Source organism: Phalacrocorax carbo, chromosome 4 (genome assembly GCF_963921805.1).
Source record: "Phalacrocorax carbo chromosome 4, bPhaCar2.1, whole genome shotgun sequence".
Taxonomy (NCBI): Eukaryota; Metazoa; Chordata; class Aves; order Suliformes; family Phalacrocoracidae; genus Phalacrocorax; species Phalacrocorax carbo.
Genome location: NC_087516.1, coordinates 51,388,686 through 51,404,597, shown reverse-complemented (window position 1 = coordinate 51,404,597; position 15,912 = coordinate 51,388,686).

Here is a 15,912-nt window from a genome sequence, read left to right as displayed (position 1 = left end):
TCATGTCTATCATGCCCAGCTTCATACTTAGGATTTATGTAAGAAAGGGTATTTTCTTTATTCAAACATCTCATTTTAAAGTCACTTTCCAAAAATATTCTAGTCTTTTTTACAGATGGACAGTCAATGAAACCCATGTTGTGATTCTGATTTAAGTGCAAGGTCTGCTGTAGTGGCTAGAGATCTAGTCTGCTTAATGAATGTATTGGGCTTTGGCTCACATCCTAAAGGGCATTTATTACTCCATTACATACTCTATTATTACACAATATTATTGCTACGAACATCACAAACACCCATTATCACAGTCAGTACAAAAAAAAAAAAAAATCAGCACACTCACCCAAATATAGAAGTGCTCAGTGTTGCCTCACCCGCTGAATATTTGAACAGGCTCATATATTGGCTCAGATCCCTGAAGCACATATCCCTTCCCAGGGAACATGCATCTGGAAAAGAGGATCTGTGGTAACGGGACAAGTCTGGTGTTCAGCAAAGGCACCAGCTCCCTACTGCTCTTCTCCTGTGGAAGTTTCTTTCCCAGTAGGTGATCAGTTTACTCGACCTGAAGGATAACACCAGAAAAGTCTGTTAAACCTATCCTGGGTAATTTAATTATTTCTGCTATTTATAGTCACATAAATGTGATAACTGACATTAAACAGTAATGTGGATTTCAAAATTTTCAATAATTTTCAGTAATGTGGATTTCAAAAGCACTAGCAAACGCAGCAGCGTAGGGAATGCAGGTAGAAAGGTAGAAATTTGTGTATTTCAGCGGTGCCCAAACATTGCCAAATACATACCCTTCACAACTATAAGAATAAGAAAAACTGTTCAAAACACAAAACTTATTTCACTAATACGTAGTGATAATAATTCACATGTCACAATGCTTCCTGACTTTTATACCCTTACTTACTCTTCCTCTAAGTATAATTTTATATTTATCATTACAATCTTTGAATCATATACAGATAATAAATGAGCTCCTTCTGAGATACATGTACAGAGTAGTTTTGAAATAAACACAAATATTTGTTACCAGCTCTATTTAATGTTCAGAGTTTTCAGTTTAACTCACCTGTGCCTAGACCATAGAAAATTAAGTGCCATTGGAATGGACGTTAAATAAAAATAGAAAATGAAAACTTGAATGTTGTAGCAAGTAAAATGTGCCAGTATATCAAATATGTGTTCATTAACACACACACACAAATGCAGTGTGTCTTTCCCTCCCAAGGGCAACAGTAAGTTATGCCTCAACAAGCAGCATGTATTTACATCCCTAAATGCTTCTCTCTTCAATAAACATTTGTATACCTGCCATGAAACCTGAGGAATCATATGTCCTTCAGTTAATGCCAAGATAGTGAATTAATCTTTGAGAAAAAAAATTGTTAGATAATTCTATTCATTAAACAATAATTTTAAAAAACACTAGGGCAAGACAAAATATTTCTCCTATATAGTAGGTATAAGGCATTTTCACACGAACCTGTGGTTTCTTTTCTTTGATCATATCCTATGTTTAAAGTGATTACATAAGGGATTGTTTCAGGCAGAAATTGTCACTTAGTCTGTGTTTTAGCCCAGCAGAATTCTGGTCTTAATTGAAAATTTTGGGGACTAAATAAGTCTGAGAGATGTGGAGAGTATGTAGGAGCTAGGGACCTAAATCCTATTAAAATACTGGAAATTGGATACAAACTCCCACAGACTTCCTCAAATATTCCATCCTAAATGGATGTGCTCTTTAAAATCACACTTTCTTTTGAGTCCATACGAAGCATTTCTTTTGCAAAAAGTAGGACCTCTGAAAATACCAACTGATGTGCACAGATTTTATTTAGAAATTATGACTCTCTCAGCATTATATAAGACCACAAAATTTTAGCCCTTGTAGAAGATATAGCGACTCAGTGGAAGAGAAAGCTTGCTGTGGAAGCTCATGAGCAAATTTGCATGTATTTTGCTAGTGCTTAAGTGAAGAACACAAATTTTCATCTGCTGAACTTGATGGCAAAGGTCCCAGTAATTTTTATGGGAGGCAGCCCTGGAGTTGTATCAGTGGATGAATTATCTACTACCGTATTAATAAACATTCCCTACGTAAGGATGGCGCTGATACTTCGAGTCCCAAGAGTTTCTCCCTGCCTCTTTGCTAAAAATAGAATTTAGGCCTTAGCTATTAGGAACAGAGCAAGGCTTGGAGCTGCATATTTTAAAGCACCTATAACATTAATAGCCAGAACATAAAATCCAGACGGGAGGACAATTACACTCTAACAGCTTTAAAGAGAAAGGTAATTACACATATTAGGGGCCTGACCTAAATACTCTTAAAAACATGTAGAAGAAAAAAAAAAAATAAAAGCACGCGGTTATCTGCAGAAGGCACCTAGAGTTACTGAGCTGCCATTCCTTAACAGTTGCTCCCACAGTAGTAGGGGTGGCAATAAAGATGAAATATTAAAATGTGTTCTTCTACAGTAATGGTTTTTTAATTTAAAAAGGTAGCAAGATATAAAAATGCTTTTTAGAACTATACATATGCTAAATCTACAAATACATAGAAAACATCCCTGTGAATAGAGGCAGAATTGTATCCCGTTCCAACTTTCACCAGCTAGATTTTTACAAAGACACGCTCTCCGAAGGATTAAACAGAACATATGATTTATTATTTTCAAATGGAGAAATGTGTCTTTAAAAATTACTTAAACTTGCCTTCCAAATGCGTGCAGGAATTTCTGAATTATCATGGATAGTATACGCTGTGTTCAAACAAAACTTGCTGTTAGGCTCAACTACCAACACCATTCTGCTTTAGCTTTTAAAGAGTGTGAAAAAAGAGGGTGGGAGAAGAAAGGCAGCAGAAGCGCTAATGCAATTGTTTGATCTGTGTATGCAAGAGGCAGAGAGGAGGCGGCAGCCGTTCTGCTATGCAGGCTGCTGGCTAAGGGAATTGTTGTGCTTTACACTTCTCCCGCGCCCTCTTTAGCGGAAAATAATTACAGCTGTACATAAAAATCATGCTGTTGACTCTATTGGTCTAATATTGCTGTTACTTACATCTCCACTGAACAGTCCATTTTTCACAGATATTTTTTTTCTGTCCCTTGCTGGATGCGATAGCCAGTGAAGAGAGCTGCGAATGCATGTGCCCCTGCACTATTCAGTATGGCAGTTTGCCAGTGGAGACAGACTGACTTCAATTCAAAATGTTTTCCATTTAATTAGTGATTAAAAAAAAAAAGGAACCAGCAACCCAATTATCTAAAAGGACCATGTGGGTTCTCTTCACAGCGAGGAAAATAACACCACATCCTCTAGTGCATGAATATCTAGGTTGTTTTATCAGAAGACTGATCAGATATTTAACAGCATATTCTTAAAATAACAAGTTTGTCTATAAAGCCATGAGTTTCATGACTGGCCTACTAGGAAGATGCTGTGTTAGAGTTTCAACCCTTGAAGCCTGGGTTCAGTTATTTCCCCTGCAAGAAAGCTTCCTCCCAGCCTGCTGCCCGCACCTTTCCCACGCGCCTGCGCAGCTTCAGAGACCCTCAGTGAGACGTTGGGTAGAATGCTTTAGAAGAACCAGGACTTGAGGATTATCAAACAGGCAGGGAAATCTGAAGCAGGTATATCCTCAACACAGTGCTAATAATAGAAATAATGTCAGGTTTTGCAGCATCCTTCTTGGCTTCAACATCCTGTATCTGCCAAAATTGGAAATTTGCCTTTGACTTCAATGTTGGGTCCACTGCAATGTATTTGCTCCTTGACTTGATCTAGACTCACTTATTTCAATTCCACTTACATCAGTCTAACTATGCACGGAAGTTGGGCTGAGGGCTGTAGTGGTTTTTGCAGAACAGTTCCCTGTATTCTAATAAAATGCCCAAAAATACTATTTCTACTTGTTGTAGTATATAAATTAGTCTAATGATTTATGATTAAAGTGCATAATTTGAAATACACACTGAAAAGTTCTACTTCTACAAGTCAGAGGAAGAAAAAAAAAAAAGGAGAAACCAAAAAAGTCGTTTCCCTTTGCAATAGAAAGTCCATTACATCAACAGAATTTTATGCGTGCACATGTGCAGAAGCTGAGAGTTTTACATAAAATTCTCTGGATCTTACTTATCATATTGTGGGACCATGCTCTGACCTCTCGCAGGATAAGTTTCTACAAACTCAGATTCTAGTATTTACTCAGCACTTAAAGGAGAGGTGATGTTTAGCAGTGGTTGGAAAACCCGTTTGTTCCAGCGGGAAAGCCCATTACTGCAGTATTTATAGAAGAAAGCCTCCAGACACTGCTTGTAGAGTAAGATTTTCCTGAGGGAAAAAAGAGGCAGAAGGCCTCCAGGGCCTCACCGTGGTTGTGCCAAGGGCCAGATTTGCAGGGGAAAATGAGGACACCTTTCAGCTTCATTCAGAGACTGCTACAATCCCTCAGCATTGGGCTGGCTGCTACCGTGGCCTGCTTGTAAATATGGTTTTGACATTGTTGTGTGGTTAACTGCTTATATAGGGATGCTGCCCAAAGAACTAGAAAGCTGTTTGAAGGCATGGCAAGTGCCAAAACATCTACTGCAGTGAGGGACTTGAGCCGGGGGTCAGAGAGTCACATTCAGATCCCCACTCAGTCCAGCTGTCTGACACTCAGGTAAGCACAGTAGCCTGGAAGCTGTTTTCTACTCTTCCTGATCTACACTGCATAAATAACTCCACATTTGTTATCCTGGTCTTTTACATCTGCAGGCAAGTACAGCAACCTATGTAGCCACCATCCAGTTGTCTCTTTCTCAAGGTATGTTCAGGTAAACACCTCCAGAAGAAGAAACCCAGGGAGTCCTCAGCCCTCCAGAGTATCTAACCAGCCTGTTTGTCAGGACAGCCCCTTTGAGGAGTAGATCATAGGGATTCATGTTTTCATGAAACAGGCAGGACAGGAATGTGAACCTGGGCCTCTCGCATGCAGCTGCTTTAATCACAAGCCATTGGAAACCAGGCAATGTTGTGCTATGGTCCTCCACCCAGTCCCCACTGGGCAGAAATAATTTAGGTCAGAAGGGATCTCAGGAGGTCATCTGGTCCAAGCCCTGCTCAAAGCAAGGCCAACTTCAAAGATGTGTCCAACTAATGTCACATTTTGGAATAAACTCCCGGAAAAGGGTCACGCTATGGATCCCAAATGAAGGGGTGGGTGGCATGTACATAAACTCCAGTTCTCTCTTCTAATCTTCACTTCCTAGCTGTTCCAAGCAACATGGGATTCTCTGGTTTCAAAGGATCCCTTCCTCAGCTTCTTTTTTTTTGCGTTTTTGTTTTCCAGAGAGCCTGGTTGCCCAATTTAGGCCTGAATGCTAAATACACATTCAGTGTTGAGACACATGGGGAAACCCCAAGAAGGGGGCCTTGACCTGCTGAGCACCCTGGCTCCTCTGCAAGCACTGCAACACTCTGGAGCATCTTCACCATGTTATGGAATATCCCTTTGGTCAGTTTGAATCCGCTCTCTTAGCTGTGCCCCCTCCCCTCCCAGCTTCTTGTGCACACGGCAGAGCATGGAAAGCTAGAAATGTCCTTGACTAGTACAAGCGCTACCCAGCAACAGCCCAAAACATCTGTGTGTTATCTCAACATTTTTTTCCATGCTAAGTTCAAAGCACAGCACTATGCCAGCTAGAGTGAAGAAAATTAACTCTACCCCATCAAAAACCATGACACCATGACAGGCAGAAATGAGCCCCTGTAAAAGGGGGATTGCCAGATAAAGTCATCAGGCAAAGGAGAGGCCAGAATCAGTGGCTCTGGCATCAGAGCCCTAACATTGCTTCTACCTCTGATACACTGCTGCAAATAGTAGAAACACCCTACTCATGGTTTTTCACAATGGATTTTATGAAGCACACTGCTTGCTGATCACCATTGTCAGCTATTAAAAAATAAATAAAATCTTACAAATCTAAACAGATCTTTATGATGGAAAGCATAGTCTGAAACCTCAGCTAAAAGCTACTTTTTTGGAAACAGACTCAGACAAAATCCCATTAGTATGTGAATTATTATGTGAATAAAGAAAATGCAGGACAGAATGAGTGAAGATGATTACGGTAGAAAAACTATAGGAACAGTAGAAGAAAGTATGAGTCAGTACCAGTTACCCTAACATATGACAGAGCTTATGATGTGGTAAAGGGCTCTGGGGGTAAGGCTGTGGACTAACCAGCCTCTTCACAAGCTGACAAAAATTCTGAGGAAAGTGGAAAAAAAAACCCAAACAAATAAAATCATTAGAATGGTAGCTATGCAGTTAATTATTTACAATGGTTTAGGACCAAGGGATGGGAAATTTCTATCTTAGACATAAACACTTTCCCCCCTCCCCAGTCACAGAGCCCAAGCAACAATGAAATGGTCAGTGGCGAAGTAGTAATGATTCATCAGTTGATTATAGTTACAGCTAGACATAGCTTAAACTTTAAGCTGAATCAAAACGTGCTTTATGACATAATCTTAGATGAGTCAGATGATCATCTTGTTTCACAACTATTCCACCTGGATGCCTGAAAACCTGAGATGATTTAATCCATAATGCAACTATCAAAAATAATAAATACTCAAGAGAATTTGACGTGTCTGATCATTACAAACTAATTAATAGGGAAAATTGTTCTGGCAGCTAAAAGACTGTTTTCCCAAAAAGGATGATGAGGGGTGTTGAAGTTTTGGTGTGGGTCAGGTGACTGCAATGGTCAGAGAGCTCATCCATGCTCTGCTGACATATGGCTGCAGGAATCTGTATCAGTCTTGTGCCAGAAATAAACGTGCTTTGATCTCTTTAGTGAATAGACCGTGTGAACCATGGCAGAACCAGATATTCAAGTTGGTCCACCTCCCGGGAAACTGAACACCGTCTCTTTGACCCAAGCGCCTCCTCTCCCTGCGGGAGAGGCCAGACTGGGTACACAGAGAGGTGCTTGGGTGCAAAGGAGAGGAGGGTCTCTGTCAGCCCATGGGGCTGGAGAGTGGCTTTGTCCTGGCTGTGCTCTCAGTCCTTGCCACTGCCTCCAAGCACCCCAAGCACCCCAATATAACAGTGTCTGAGCAAGGCTTCTCACTGTCCTGCTTCTTCCTTCACCCTAGGGTGTGCGCTGGAGCCAGCGCCCAGGGCAAACCCTTAAAATGGAGATCCCCAAAATTTCATGTTGGCTCTTTGCAGCATTTTCAGCATATTTGTGTCTGAACAAATAGCAAAATCTTACATCCATGGGCAAGAGCTGTTAAGCAATGCTCTCAAACAAGTCAACCAGCAAGTAACTAGCACCCAAATAATTTTATATTGGCAGGGAGAAGAGGTGTACATGCAACACAAGGCTCAGCATTTCTAATCACACGATGACAGCAGTGTGTTGGCAAACCTTTTACAGCATTTTTTCAGTCACTCCCCAGGCCCTCTGCAGCTGAGGAATGAAGACAGCAAGGCCCTTTGTGTACCAGAGCTGGATGCCTGAGGAACAGCCCTGCCCCATACGACAGGCTCTCCCGTGAGTCCTCCAGCCACAGAGCAACAGCGAAGTGACCCCATGATCAGAGGAGCAAGGAGCAAAGACAAGAAGGCCCTTCAGGAAAACTTGGGAACAAGCCAGAGGAAAAGTTCTCACTCTGGTAGTTTTTTTTGTTAACAAACCCTAAGGAGGGGGCTTTAAGAAACAGTTCAAGCTTACCTTTTAAATGAGGTAAAACTTGTACGTGACCTCTCCATAACATCTCCTCATTTCTTCTTAAATGGTGAGACACATACACTTGAATCTCATTTATGGAAAAAACAAAAGACCCTTTCTGAACAACATGTCTTTTTTAGGAGACAAAAACATTTCTAACAAGTACTATGTCAGCCCATTGAACTAATGCAAACCCATGCTTAAATGTAACAGCTACTAGTAACACTGCACATCTGAGATATTTCCTTCTGTCTGCTAACATTAATATAGAGAAAAGTAAAATTATGTTCTGTGATACAAGCCAAAAATACCCTAGGAAAAGAAAGCCTGTGTATTTAATTATTTTTTGCCACTGTGCATTCAATCAAATCTTATATCATAGTTGACAAGGCCAACTTTGCACCTTCCTGTTGTTTTGTCATATAAAAACAGGATGTCATTCCTCTGGGGAAAATCATTGTCAACAATAAAGAGGTGGTTTCCTTGATATTTGCTAAGATATTGCTGAAAAATCTCTTTAGTATGGATCATTTCACCTCACTGGGTAGGAGAACTGGCTGGAAACTAAGCTGTAAAGCATGATGTCTACCATTGTGCCTACTATGAAAATGCAATACCTACATTCCCCATAGCTTACAGAAAGACATACCCCCTGCCAGGCAAAACACACATGCACGTACTCCGCTTTCTCTCCCTCAGGTTCATGCTGCAATGTAAAAAATGGCTGTTCACAGATACTTAAATTCTATTCGTGGAGGTGGGGGAAGGAAAAACAGTGCCAAGGTCAAGACAGGCATGTTGGCAACACCAGCATAATTTTTAGACTGTTCAGAAAGATACTCTTGAAAGCCCAGTTATAGTGAAAGCCCAGTGGTAGTTTCATATCCATAAAGATATAGAGCACTTTTGGTTGAAATATTCTGTGGCATATAGCTGATGTCGCAAGGATGAACAGGCCTTAGGAGGAGAGGGAGAAGGAACCTCAGTCAGATTCTCTGACGTGACTCTCATTTTCCAGCATTGCACATAATGCATTCCCAAACAAAGGACACTGTTTTGTAGGGATCTTGAATTTTCTTAATTTCTTTAGAAAATCTTTACACATTAGACTATGAAGCATATGGTTAGGTAGCTTGTCAATGGTTATCTGATAGTGTATGACAATTTACAGTGATCACCTACAGAGCTAAACACTTGCAGTGTCATCAAAATTAGCCGCTGTGGTTTTATTTGCCATGCAAATTAAGAAACATGAAGAAATTAAGAAGAAAGATACTGCAGGGTTTTTTTAAAGAATACTCAGGCAGATAGAAGAAGAGCCTCAGAATGGTGTTTCATCTTTTTTTTTTTTAAATCAACAGCACGATTACATTATACACTGGCTTCCTCAGTCTACACAAGAAAAACTTAAATACCTGAGATATTATATCTTAGTGTCTCCAGTACAGTACTGGTTGGGCTGAGTCAGCTGGTACTTAGAAGGAACAAGAGAGACAATACACCTTCTTTGAGTTTTCCCTGGCATTTGAGGTTCTCAGAGCCAAACCTGCAGGTCATGAGAGGTGATGATGGTTTCTGAGTCTGCACGGTTTCCACCTGTAACAACTCCCCTTCAGTCCAACCCACTGAAGCATCCCTTGTGCCTGCCTGGAAGGAGCAGGAATAACTGTGGAAAAAACACAGCCCTGGTATCCCCTCCCATTCCTGGATAAAGCAGGAGCTGCTTTGTATTCTGACTTACAAATACTGAAGCTGCACGCTTAACCTTGCCTTTTGTTTTCCATCTTCTTTTTCAGTTTGCTGCTTCTTCAGTGTTGGCCTCTGCACTTAAAGCAATTGTCTCGTTAATAAAGGCCAAGTACCAGCCGTATTTCCTTTAGTGCTTAAAGTCCCACCTTTTCCAGTGAACTTCACTGCTCAGCTAACCTTAAATAAACCTAAATAGCTGCTGCTTTCATGTACTGCTCTGTCCACATTAAAACAAATCTTGCAGATCCTGGCTCATGAAAGAACAGCATTTACTATAATATGAGCAGGATTGGACCATGTGCCAGGTGTCTCCTTTTAAACTGCATGTATGTTAAACAGTCAAGTGCTGCATGCATCACTGTAAATTAATAACTAAAAAAATGTTCCCATTATTCCTTTCAAGTCACTTATTTTGCTGAAAGCGCAAGTCTTAAATTTTTTTCAGAGAAGTACCCATCTATATGTGTTCATTGTACATGCCTGTGGTGTACAGAAAGCTAATGCAAGATTAGTAATAATTAAAATTAATTGTGGAACTTAATTACAACAGAATAGAATAGACATCAATAGTAATTGTGCATTAAAATACACTGTCAATAGCTGTGTGCATTTAAGCACTCATAAACAGCATCAGATATTTCTTATAGCTGCGTATAGGCTTACCACCTAAGCAATTCACAGTATGTGTGAATTCATGGTAAAATATTTAAAGAGTGCAGCAATTAATGCCACTAGATAATTGCACAGCACAAATGGCAACACAGCCAGTGTCCGCATAAGCACTGGGGAAAAAAGAGATCATAATGATCAGTACTGTTTCAGAGCCATATCAGATTAATTCAGAAGGGAGACTTAAATTGCAAAATGCCTGACACTGTCAAATGCATAAATACCTCATTTATGATTTAGATATAGAACCCACAAAACAAATGAATGCTTATCCTTGGAATTCATTCTACTAAAATACTCTGTTTTTCATAAAGCCCGCGGCTCGTCTTCATTCATGAACCATCCCATTGTAAATCAGATGACACCTGACAGGGCTTTTTCATATTTCATCTTTTTAGCAAAACAGCGCATCAATTGCCAAAGATCACCAAGTCAATACGAGAATGTACCTAAACGAGAGCAAGTGTATCTGCACAAAATGCGGTCAACCACTTCTATTGTTATTTCAAGCACGTGAGGAGACAGACCTATATTTCATTTAACCCGTTTACACTCCATTTTATATTTACGAAACGGAGCTGATGGGTGCAGATGGCTGCAGGGTGATTTGTGGTTACAAGCACAAACAAGGGTCGGGAGCTCTGGGCGCTGCATATGGATCTTCCACCGAGACTGACAGCAGCCTTCATCCACTCAGCGTACTCGTACCTCTGTTTAAAACTGGGCAAAGATACTGCCTCATCTTGGCAAAGCTTTTTATGTTTTAATTAAACAAGAGGCAATATATGTTTAAAATTGTACTGTAACTGGCAATTTTGCATTGATGGAATTAAAGTAGCAGTAAAAAGTAAAATTCCTATGATTTTACTCTCTTGATCTGCTACGTGGGTAGAAAACAGCACGATAGAAAGTCAGCCAAGGATCAGATCATCATGTTACTAACTCAGGTAGTCCACATGCTAACGGGCTGGAAATATCACACCATACCAAATGAACAAGTTGAAGTAATGGTACAAAGAGCTTTGAAAGTTTTACCGGGAGTTGGAAAATAAGAAATTAAGTCTAGCTTTTTTTTTTTTCCCCAGTACATTTTTTTCTTATTGCCAACTACCAAACAGTTTAATTTGTATCTATCAAAAGAAGCCATCAGGATACACAGAGGGCCTGGAAGTCCCTGTGCCTGTTAACAAGCCCATAGTAGATAAACCCAGATGTGCCCACTCTGCCTCTATGAGGCCACTGCGAGGCAGTTTCGCAGGGAAAACCAAAGTGAAAGGCTGCGGAGTCAGACGCAGAGTCCTAGATAAAGTATTGATCCATAAGAGTGAGCTCAGTGTAAGCTGCTGTGAACCGCCTGACTGTGAACTTAACCAAGAGCAGCCTGGGAGCATCACAGTGAACCTAGAAGCCCTCACATTTTGAACAAAAGTCTCTTCCTTGGCAATTTCTGTCATGCCTGGACTTCCCAGAGCAAGCTGACTCCAGGACTCTCCAAGGAGAGGAAAAAAAAAAATAATTGCATCTTTATCATCATATCATGCTTCCCCTGGGCTCTCCCAGAGACCAAGCTTGGAGGCTGTACAACAGCGCTGCCTCAAGCATGACCCCAAGCATAGCCAGAGGCCATCCGTCAGATCTCCGGAACAGGAGTCAGCATAAAACAGACTCGGATGTTTGCAGACAGACTGTCAGCATCGGGGTGCCGGGAGGCTGCAAGGAAGCCCCGCACGTGGGAGGAGTTTGGTCATGGAAGATGCAAGCCTACAGCCATTCTTGCTTTTTCCCATGATCACCATACCTATACATTGCTGATGCATGTTATCAGAAGCGTGTGCTTGCAGAAGCATCAGCAATAACAAAACCCCTCAGTAGCAGCAATCCAAAGATGGTTGAGAAAAGGGGAAGGGTCTGACACCAGTCTTGTCATCTTTTTGCTGAGCTCTACCCTCATTTTCAAGAGCAGCACAGGGTTGTATCTACAGTCCACATTAGTAGCAGTTGTTGTACACTGACATATCAAAAAAAAACCCAAAACCTGAGCCCTTTATCCTTTGAGCAGAATCCTCATTTCTTGTCTTCTGTGACAAAAAAGAGATTGTGTAACTTACATTATGAAACTAATTTTCAAGATATTTATTCTAATACTTTCTTTTCAGAGCCTTGGAAATCTGCAATGAATAGTTAGCAACAAAGTGCCTAAGTTTTTATTTACTTTACAGAAATCAGGTGTGTATTAGAGACCAAGACAAGGGGAGTTCAGCTTTGGGAGACAGTTGGTGTCTGCAGCTGAAATGTGTGGGGTGAGGAAGAACTAGATTTGTAGTAAATGCTTGGGTCCAGTTGCAGTCTGCTTCATAAGTGGGTACATACGTTACACTTGAGATAATTCTCTGCTACAGAGAACAGTATCAAAAAAGAAGATGGCTCTATGCACTTGCTATATAGCACACTCAGTTCCTTCCTTAGGCTGCTTCAGCCTATAATATAGGAGTATGAACATTTGCTTAGATCTCACTGAATATGGATTAAATGGCTTGGTTTTATTTCACTCTTTCCTGATACATTAAGAAATTACATAGTCACGTAGTCTACTAGTCAACAGAGGATCACACCAGTCCTAACCATAGATGCTATCATCTAAGCATGTGACAAACCAAAAATGTCCTTAATACAGTTCTTTCAGCAGCAGTGTTCAGTGTTGAAAAAAGCATAAAAATAATCACCCTGAGCTTGACTGCATTGCTGGATAGAAGTGTGCAAGGCGACTGGGTGTCTGCACAAAGAAAGCTTTAAATCATTTTCATGTCCTGTAGCTCTAGATCGACTCCTCAAGTCCACGCTCTTCACGTAGCTGTCACAGCACTGACTCAGACTGAAGGGCAGGGGGAATTTCAATGCTGCCTCTCCTCTGCCCGCTCTCAGAGAGGTCAATGGCACATGAAATACTGTAGTGACAACAGGATGTACGGCAGTGCCTGCATGACACAAAGGAGATTTTGCATCTCATTCTACAGGGACAAACACCAAATATCTTAAAAATGCCCATCACCCCATCTGAGCTGTCAAACACCCAGTGATAAACAGGGTCTCATAACAATAATAAAAACATATTTGCCAGATAAGGCCCAGGGATAGTGAAATGTTTCAGCTAGGCAACACAGTTAAATCATCCTTTCCGAACTGCAAAGCATATTTCAGAGTTTGCTTTGATGCCTCTAGTTCCTGGGCTCAGGAGAGGCTCGTGCGTTAGCAAAAGTCATCTCACATGATACTTTTTCCTAAGGATTGCTTAATCTTGCGTTCAGATAATTGGTTCTTACAAGTTTTTAATTGACCACTGTAGACGACTCCACCTTTCTGACAAATGTTTTAGCTAGAATAGGAAATAGCATTTAATCCTGCTCTAAGAATGCAGTCTGGTGGCTCACTTCACATATCGAAGAACAAAATGTTACCTCCGATATTTTTAAGTTCATTAGTTAAGAGGAGTTATTATAAGTATCTTGTATAAGCTCATGTACTTTACTAGATTGGGTATTAAAATCTAATCTGGAAACATCTGTGTTAAAACTAGCTTTTGCTTGAGCAATATCTTCCCTTTTAAAAAGATATCCAGATCTAAGGATGTCAAATGAAGGAAAATCCATTTTTTTCCAGGCAGTTTTATTCCAATGGCTAATTGCTCTTTAAAATAAATATTAAAATTCATAATTAGCTTTCCTGATTACTCAGAATAATTTGACCCTTACACTATTCATTTTTCATGTTGCTTTAATAAGAAATGGGCAGGGACCTGGGGAAGGGAAGCAATCTATATTTTCTGCAGGGGTGGAAATGAGAAAACCCCAGGAAAACACAGATCCACTGCTGAATGGCAAAATTTTCACAATGTCAAATCTTAGAGCGCTCCACTGAGCTCGCTAGTTGTACCAATTAGGACTAGTTGATCACCAGATTTTTATTGCTTAAATCTTTTTATGTTAACTTATTCAGGCTTCTACAATTACCTGTCAACAGACAAACTATCTGAGCAGAATCTAAAAAATAAAAAGGCGCAGCTTTTCCATCAATAGTTTTGTAGCTCGCAGAGAGACTGTCCCAAGAATCACTTAAATTCACTTAGGTTGGCAAAGGGCTCTTGTTCTAATACATAGAATATGGATGCTCACACAAGATACATGCATAGCCATGATTCGAGTCAGCTTACGGAGCTCTGAAAATGCAAATTAAATCTTGAGAGATGTAACTTCATAGGTTTGAAATCTTGTGCTACTGAACAGTAATTCACCCTCTCCAACTCTCCTATATAATTAAGCCATATGCCACTGTAGAACCTGAAGGCTGTAGAGAGGTTGAAAACAACATTTACCTCCCTACAGCAGGAAGCCGGTGGAGGAGTGGTGAAGGGATCAGCAGCTTTGTCACTTACCGAAACAGAGGTATCTGCGATAATTAACGGTTGGATATTCTCCAGCTTAAGCAGTCTTTCACAGCGATTAAAAAAAAAAATCATGGGTTTATTTCACAGGTTTCTGTCTGCATATGCACTTATCATCAGAGGCAGGTTTCAGTATGTGTTTGCTAGAATTCAGGCATCACATTTTCAAAATGGGAATAATGTTTTAGCAGAGCATCAGCGGTAGATGCAAAGCTACCTATTGTCCCTGAAGTGGCCTGCCTTTTCAAAATGAGCAGAAAACAGCAAGGTTGGTCCCACCAAGTTAGCGGCATATTCATTTTTGGCATCTCAGAGTGACATGACGTAGCAGAAAAGGTACTTTTATGCTAATTGATAGATGAGCTCAGGTTTAACTTCAGATTAGTGAAAGCAGTTACTTGTCAGAACATTTTTTTTGTGTGTGTATGTGGCTACAGAAAATAATATGTTTTCCCACACTCGTTTAACGGATCACTAGCACACGCAGATGTTTGATACTCAGTTTTATGAGCTGTTTGTCACCTGAAACAAGGAGTTTGATTTTTATGACCAGCGTCTTCAAAACGCCCAGCTACCTGGTAGGAAACTCATGTTTGCTGCTTAGCTCCCACCTAAACTCCCTCCCAGGCTCTGGAAGGGCATCCTGGCAGCAGCAATGTGTGTCCCTAACTGGCATTCCCTGTGCTCTCTGAAGGGTCCAAGAAGTGAGTTTGCTGACATCCCCTTGGATTCATGTGGCAGGCCCTTAATTTTTCGAAACGTGGAAGTAATCATTCCCTGGGTAGATCTCTCATGATATATCGGTTTATTTTTTGTTTCTGACTGTGGATCCACAGGCTTCAGATGAAAACTACAAAAACAATTGGTCTTTTTTAATTTTTTTTTTTTTCCAAATGAAGCTGACATTTCCTGAAAGTCCCCTTAAAACAGCGGGATCAAATAATTATACCAACATGTCCATATTTAATTATGTAGAAAGCACAGACATCATAAATTTGTTAGGCTGAATAAATAATTCTCTGGAAAGTAGATTGTAGCACAAAAAGTAGGAGTGGATGGTATCACATACAGTATGTTGCCCAGAACTTATAGACTAGTTAGTATTTTCGTAAGGAGCTTGGGAGCTAAAAATGAAATCACTAGAAAAACGAGTCCCTGTTTGCCTGCCTAGTATGGTCTACTGCACCCCTACTTTGGGCATCAATGACAAGACAACTGCTACAACACAGCAATACAGTAATTATGAGGTCTGGGAAGTCCTAGACAGAATATAAGACATGCACTGCAACACTTTATTTGCTGACTTCTTGGACTTCA